At 39.6% G+C, this 8,430-nt stretch overlaps 1 pseudogene; it reads left to right on the top strand.

The window, feature by feature from the left end:
* The first annotated feature begins 6,022 nt into the window (after positions 1-6,022).
* LOC122222657 lies at positions 6,023-7,473 on the top strand (annotated as a pseudogene).
* The last annotated feature ends 957 nt before the right edge of the window (positions 7,474-8,430 follow it).

Here is an 8,430-nt window from a genome sequence, read left to right as displayed (position 1 = left end):
GACCAAGATTATGGGAATTTCATGGTCATCAGGATTGCATTTATAGCCTGTCAAGCAGCCTTAACGTCCCCTTTCACCTGTTATAATGAAAAGATTACTCCAATGAGTTTTTGCACTGAATGACAGATATAATGAGAGGTCTTCAATTTTAGGTCCTTCATAGGGGCAAGGAAGTCAATTGTGTAATGAAAACACTCTTCAGAGCAGGTCAGGTTGCTCAAAGATCATATCATTTAGTGTAATTGATTTAAAATATCTCATTTTAAGAGGCAATGGCCAGAAATAGGGACTAACTGAGAAGAAAAGAAAGATTTCATGTACAGGGAAGCTGGATGTTTAGAGTCTATCTGACCCAAGCCGTTGTTTTAGGAGAGCAGGAAGGCCAAAAAGGAGGTGGTTAAGATACCCTACTACTATGTTATCTGGTAGTTAATAACTCCACAATATGACTATTCAAATTAGTACCACAGTACTTTCATCCCCAGGTGAACTGGGTTCCTGAAAAATTTTTGTGGGAGACATAGACTTCATCGTTAAGAAGCTTAAGACCTTATTTTAAAAGTATGACTAAAATAAGCCAAAGTCATAATGGCAGTTTTAAAACAGTCCCAAATTCATAGAGAGGGAGGGTCCATCTATGTCCTCTTCCTTTAATTTGGGAGAATTTGCTACTACAGGGAAATGATATTAAGTGACTTCTGAGGCTAGGTCACAAAAGGAAATACAGATATTTATTGTGTTGTTCACTGGAGTGCTTGTACGAGAGCCTTGAGGCTGCCATGCTCTGAGGAGAACTAATCGCCCATATGTGAAACCATAGGGACAAGACCTGAGAGTGCATGAGAGAGGCCTGGCAGGCTGCCAGCTGCCCCAGCTCCCTGCTCTTCCGGCTCCAGCCACCAGCCAAATGCACCTTCCTGAAGACACCATGGCAGAACTGTTCTGCACATCCTATGAGAATTCCTGACCCACAGAAATGGTGAGAGATGACACAATGATTGCTGTATTAAGCCATTAAGTTTTGAGTTAATTTTTTGCACAGTAACAGAATCAGAACAAAATCTGGAATCCTGAAGTGGACTGAATCTGTATCACAAACCTAAAATGGATTGGAGTTATGGAATGAACAAGGCACAGGGATAAAAGGCAGAGCACAGGAATATAGTCATTGGTATTGGAATAGCTTTGCATGGTGGCAGACGGTAGCTACACCTGTGATGAGCATAACATGTAGGAAAGTTGAATCACTATGTTGTACACCCAAAACTAATGTAACATTGTGCCTCAACTACCCTTAAAAATTGTTTTCAAATTATTTTCCTTAACATGAAAGAGTTCCAATACACACACACAAAATAAAAATAAAACAGCTGACACTGGCTTTGGCTTAAGTAATAGGCAGAGGATGAGGAGACTTGAGATTGTAAATATGGAAGTTGGACAGCCCTCAAGGAGGTTGTTCATGAGGGCTGAACGGGAATTGAGAAAATTGTTTTTTGAAGCTGGAGGAAGAGAGATTCATTTCATGAAATGGTAGAATGCTTAACAGCTCTTAATTGTGGTAACATTGAAAACAGAAAATGTACCTTATGAACTGATGGAACTGGCTAAGGTTTGGGGGCAAAACACTGGAAGCACAAGCTCTTTTAACAATGTATGGTTGGTCAGAGGCATAGACATATGAAATACAAAAGGGAACTGTTTGATTTTCTAGTAAAATTTGGAGAAAACATAAAGGATCCAGGGCTTACTGGGTTCTAAAATAAGGTCATTTCATACTCCCAGTTTCTTCAAATCGCAAAAATAACAAAATAAAATAAAAAATAAAATAAAATAAAATAAAATATTCTAATTAAGAAACGGCATCAGGGTAAAGACCAAATCCAGGGTGGGCCTATAAGATTCCTTGCTAAGACCTCAGAAAAACATAACTTTGTGCTGCATAGATCCTTTCAAACAGACAAAAAAAAAAAAAAAAAAAAAAAGACTTCTGAAGATTTTAAGAGCATGCCTGGCAGATACCCCACCCCCTCCCTCCTGTTAAACAATAGGTCCCCATGAATCTTAGGAGCATTTCCCATAAAAGCTGCAAAGGGAACACAAGGTAAAAGAGGTTATCTCAAAAAGATTTGTGGGTTTGATCTCTGTCTAATGAGATAGATAATCAATTGATACACAGAAAGCCCATATCATTTTTAAAGTAATTGTATCAGTGCGGACAGAATAGAACAAAGACAATGCAAAATAGTATTTGGATCTCTGTATCCCTACAAGCAGGAGAGAGTCTGAGAAAATGCCTCAGTTGCATACACAGTCTCCTTTTTTTATGGGAAAGGAAGGATAACTTAGTGATGGAACCATGATCCCACAAGATGGAAGAACTCTGGAGACTAAATCCAGTGAGAACTGGCTCCTCATGAAGGAACGGGAAACATGTGCCTGCAACTGAAACATTGCAGTGTTTCAGATGGTAGCTACACTTGTGGTGACCATAGCACAACATAGAGACTTGTTAAATTACTTTGTTGTACATCTGAAATTAATGTATGTAACACTGTGTGTCAACTATACTTCAATTAGAAAAAAATTGGGCTATATATCAGTAACCTTTGTGCCTCCCATTTCCACCACCATCTCTTTTGAATGGTTGTGCTCCTTCCCCTTTTGAATAGGTATATGCCTATCCTATTCCTACCCTGCCATTGTATATTGAGTGCATGGAAGGCAAATATTTTTTAATCTTAATTTGCACATCTTAAAATGGAGAGGGATGATGCTTGAGGAGATGTGATCCAAGGAAACTAGCCCAGGGAACCTCATGCCCATCTGTAATGAGTTGCTGGGCTTCAAGCCTGAGCCTGATGCTATAACGAGATCAAATTTGTGGGAATTATTAGGAGAAAGTGACTATAGTTTGAATGTGGGATTAATGCAAATAATTTTTGGCCAAAGTACAGAAGTAGAGATTTTAAAATATGATCCTATATTATTTAACACTGCTCCCACTGAGAAATGGGGTCTATAATCCTTTCCTTTAAATCTTGGAAGCGGAGTGATAGGAAAGAAGTAATGTTATGTAACTACCATGGCTAGTTCATAGAAGGCTTCTGCTTGTTCACCAGTACTTTCACGTTGGATCCTGCGGCTACCATGTGAGCAGTCCAACTGCCCTGAGCTTACCAAAGCTGTGAGGAAGCTTCAATTAACTCACACAACCAGACAACATGGACAAGGTCTGGGACCACACCGCTGATGGAGAGACGCCTTGCCAAGTCTCTAGATGTTCTAACTCTACACCGTTCCATTTCCAACCTTGGTCTGACAGCTACTACACAAGAGACCCTGTACTGGCATCCAGTCCAGTTTCTCCCAAAGTTCTAAACCCAGAGACCATGAGAGATGATGATGACATGATTGCTGATGTTTAAAACCACAAAGTCTTGGGATGATTTGTTGCATGGCAATAAATACAGTCACAGATCAAATAATGTCCATTTATTTCTTGCCTACTAAAGCACAGTATAACAGCCCATTAAGTGACTATCAATTACATAATATATATTTTAAATTAGAAATGCTAACTTTAGGGGCGTCTGGGTGGCTCAGTCGGTTGAATGTCTGACTTTGGCTCAGGTCATGATCTCGCAGTTGGTGAGTTCGAGCCCTGTGTCGGGCTCTGTGCTGACAGCTTGGAGCCTGGAGCCTGCTTCAGATTCTGTGTCTCCCTCTCTCTCTGCCCCTACCATGCTCATGCTCTGTCTCTCTCTGTCTCTCAATAATAAATAAATGTTAATAAAAAAATTAAGAAAAAATAAATGCTAACTTTATCTAATTATTTTTTATTTATCATTGCTCACTGAAACTTTATGCGATTTCCCCCTACTGTGTTTTCATGAGATGCTGTAAGTTCTTTTCATACCTCTGTAGAAATATTCAGACCATATATATTTTTAAATGCATGTAATTCTTCATGAAAACAGTGAATTTCTTTCTGACCTCTTCATTTGAATATGTTAATATCTGACTCAGTTTCCAGGTCTTAGAGATAGTAATTTGGAGGTTTTTAATGGAAAAGACATTAAAATATTTACCAGTGGTATCCCAACAGCAGTGCCCTGAGTTTTAATTACACTAGAACTGAAATCCTGAGAAGTGAAAAATAGTCATACAGAAGTGGTTTTGCTTGTCTGTTTGTTTGCAAAATTTCCAGTTTATCGATTGTGAAGACTAGGATCCCCAAACCTCAATAGTTCCAAATGGCCCCTATCTCTCCATCCTCCTCCCTAGAACAAAAGATATCAGACAGGTGTCTCAGAGCCTGAAGAGATAAAGGAGATACAGCTCTGGAGAGGTTGTGGAGAGAGTGGCCACGATCTCCCTGGGGAAGTGGAATATATATGCTTCTAGGCTACAATGGTGTGGTAACCGTATTTCCTAAAACATACCTACCTCATTTTTAAATGGAGTGATAGATAGGAGCAGTGATGTTGGTCTGTGTCCCTGAGGGACAAATGGGACGAGGCAAGAGAGAAGCATTCCTGATGGCATTGCTTTAGCAAGAGCTACAAAGACTCGGTGTACTGAATTTAACGGAAAAGTGGAGGGAGTGTGTAGCCCACAAAATGAGGGTAAGGGTGACATTTGTGAGGTTAGTCTGAGGCAGCAGGAAGGAGGAGGATTTCCAGAACCCTTCCCACCTTAGTTGTTTACCCTTGGGCAGAAAGGGTATCTGGAGTGGGATGAGAGTGAAGCAGGGCCCTTGAATTCTACCAGAGAATCTAAATATTACTTGAAGAAGAGGAAGATAAGGAGAGAAGGAGGAAGAAAAAAAAAGTTGTGAAAGAAGAAGGTTTATTTATAATGCCTTGACTTTCTTGCTAGTTTAGAAAACTCTATGACACTAACACATAGAAAAACTTAGTTTTTCCTTCTTCTTCTCTTTATTTTTTAAAATTTATGTATTTAGTTTGAGAGAGGGGGGAACACGCAGAGAGAGGCAGAGACAGAATCCCAAGCAGGTTCTGCACCATCAGTGCAGAGTCCCACAGTGGGCTCAAACTCACGGACCGTGAGATCACGGCCTGAACTGAAATCAAGACTCAGACGTTTTACCAACTGAGCCACCCAGGTACCACCACCCCCCACCCAGCCTTCTTCTTTTCTTAATTAAACTTACAGAATAGACAGAAAGTCCATGGAAAAAACAACAAAGGGAAAAGTGTGGGAAACATTCATCCAGATCATGGGTCCTTTAACATCAAAATTCATAGCTGTCTCTTACCAACCTGACCGTAAGCTAGTGAGGATACTTGCCTTCCTGTTTGACTGGTAGTTCTCTCCATTTTTTTCTACTATCATTCTACTGTGCCTTAGATGTATATAGCAGGTTATGTCCACAGAGCACAAAATATTATACAAGTCATCTCATTCATCTTCAATCTCTGGAATTTTATACCCATGTGAAAATTTCCTAGCCAGATCCTATAAATTCAAAGATGTACATCTGGGTTAATTTATCCAAGGGGCTTTTAGATGATGAGAACCATCAGGAGCTATTTTTAGAATAGAGGGAATGTAGCATTTTTAAAAATACAGATTCCATCGACTTGAGGCCTCTGAGTTGCTAAAAGCAGCCTTTGGAGCAGAAGTCATCAGCAGGAACTCAATAATCCCTGAATTGGAAAGGCCACACAGTGGCATGGGAACTGACATTCTCTCTTGGGAGTCAGTAAGTGAGGCAGATGGCTCCCAAGTTAAAGGCATATTCTACCCTATTTTTCTGTACTGATGGTACAAAGAGGTGGGTATATCACTTTAAGATGGCCTCTAAAGCTACCCATATACTGTAATCAGATTTCAATTAGCAAGAAGGAAGCTAGATAAGTTGGAAAGAGTTTGGACTCTCAAGAGAATCTAGGCTTTAACTCTTACCAGTTGTTTTTTTTTTTTTTTTTTAAGTAAAGAAGTAGGAAAGCACGCATCTTGGAATTGCTAGAAGACAGAATGAATTTGGAGAGGATGAATGGCAGACGAAGATGGAAAGACAGGCAGTAGCCAGGCCATGTAAGACACGGTCAAAATTCTGAATTTTATTCTGAAAGTAAGGGAAGTTAGTGAAGAGGTCATAGCCAAGAAATTTTGGTCTACCCCTTGGAAACAGAGACTATAGTAATCCTGAAAAATCATGAAAAAGACACCCCTGTCCAACTGCACGTATATCCATATACTTCTCCCTCCAAAAACACACATAAAAATTCTGCCTCTCTCTATAAGTCTTTTTTTTTTTTTTAGTTAAGTAGGTTCCTTTCATAAAATCTTTCTCCATTAATGTGGTTTACAATTCCTTAATTTTCCCTATTTTCCTTCTTTGAAAACAAGATAACCATTGGGCCTTGGCATACGTATTGGCTCTCTATGCTATGGGCCAACTGTCACCAAGCTCTCCTTGGAGACACTCACTGCCTGGTGGAGCCTGGTGCCCTGCCACCACCTGTGTCCCTGTCACTCAGGGTCCAGCTATATGATTAGACCACAGTCTTCAATGAGTAACATATTCTTTTCTTGGTCACACTTATGGAGTTTCTGAAGGGCAGTAGAGATTACTGTCAGGCACACATGACCTCCATGTAGACAAGGGAACTGAAGAAATTTATCACTACTCCACTAAGATGCCCCCATAAGAGCAGTTAACCTGGACTCAGAGTGTTGAATTGAAATCTGTAGAACATTTGCCAAGAGTTGTGACCTAGGGGGGCTAAACCTATCTAAATGCTTCCTATCTATTGCTTCAGTTTTACGGGACTGAAGGATTGCTGTTTCTTGTTAGGAAGTTCATTTCAGTCCCTATTACTTCCAGCTTCACACTCAAAGCACTGAGAATTTCAAGTGGCGTATATTCAAACAGACAAGTGTCCTTACATCATTTCTGTATTCACTTCTTAAAATTCTTCCATAATGCTATTGGTTGTTTTTAACTAAATTCACATGGTTCAAGGAAACTGCCCAGACCTGTGGAAGTCACATACCAGAAAGTGAGATTTCTTATACAACCTAACCAGTGCAACCTTAAACAAATTTATAGACAAACTTAAGAAGTAAGGAGTACAGCACCATTCTTGTGGAAAATAGAAGGCATTCATTTTCACAATTGGCCTTTTGATGCCAGTGCACCACCATCCAAACAGATTGTTGATTACTGGTTAAGTCTTGTGAAAAAAAAATTTGTTTTGTAGAAAACCTGGTTGTTATGTAAGTTACTACTGAGTTGTAGGTCTTGGCAGAGTTCCAGTGCTTGTCTTTCTAACACTAACTGAAGGTGGACTGAAACATGAAAATGCAGTACAGTTCATAAGACAGAAGTGGTGTGGAGCTTTTCAATAGCAAGCAACTTTTGTATTTTGAGAAGCATTGTCTTAAAATGTGGATGTGTTTCCAAATTCCAGTGGCTAGAGAAACTGTTGTTGTATTCATTAAAACTCGAATTCCTGATGCTATTGTCCTAGAAGTGGAATTTGAGACCAGACCTAATTGGTTGTTGTGTTAGCAAACATGGCGGCTTGGTGAGTGTAATGAAGTGTCCACAGGAGTACTGAAAAGCAGTTTTACCAGGTCACAAGCTTGACATAACTATCATTTCTATGTCTCAGTTATAGTCCACCTATTTGGTTACTTACCAAAAGATGCTTACTGTTTAGCATTTGAAATATACTTATCATTTGTACCAGTTGAATATGCCTTTCCTTAAACAAACAAACAAACAAACAAACTTAAAAAAAAAAAAAAAAAGATTTGTTAGGTTGGACCCACAGCACTGAGGCAAGACACTTCTGATTACCCAAAGCCCTGTGACATGTGGGAGCTAATTTGGCAGATGGGAAGGGTCACTATTCCTGGCCCGTGTGAGTGGCACATACTATTCCTTGCAATCCTTTCAGTTGATTCTTTCCCCAGTCTCAGGTAACTTCCTTACATGCATAGTTTCATCAAGGCTCAGCTGAAAAAGTGATGGCAATATTACGAAGATTTTTGAAGTTCCTTGTGTTGCTCCCTCCTGCGAACTGTAGCTTTTTCAGTTTCCTGGACTCCCAGTCTCATTCCAATTCCATCAGGCTCTATGCTGGTTCCTTCTTGTAGTGCTATGACTGGGAAACTGTCTCAAGACAGTAAACTGGAGCATTTATAGGGCTAACCTATTTGTTCTCATGTCTTAGGCATCACTGCCCTGTATTGCCTGGTATTTAGTGTCTTAAGAACCATTAATTCATATTTTGTCTGTTTTTTTTTTTTCTCCTTTGATTGTTTCAAGTGGGATGGTAAATTTTCCATTTGGCTGGAAGTGATATTCATTCTCTCTTGATTTCACTCTTTATCAGGTTTTCTTCCTATCTCTTCCTCAAAAGTGCTCTACTCAAAGTTTCCAAAGGGCTGCAC

The sequence above is a fragment of the Panthera leo genome, chromosome B3, assembly GCF_018350215.1.
Source record: "Panthera leo isolate Ple1 chromosome B3, P.leo_Ple1_pat1.1, whole genome shotgun sequence".
Lineage (NCBI taxonomy): Eukaryota > Metazoa > Chordata > Mammalia > Carnivora > Felidae > Panthera > Panthera leo.
The sequence above is the reverse complement of the archived record's forward strand: the minus strand, read 5'-3'. Positions and strand labels throughout refer to the sequence as shown.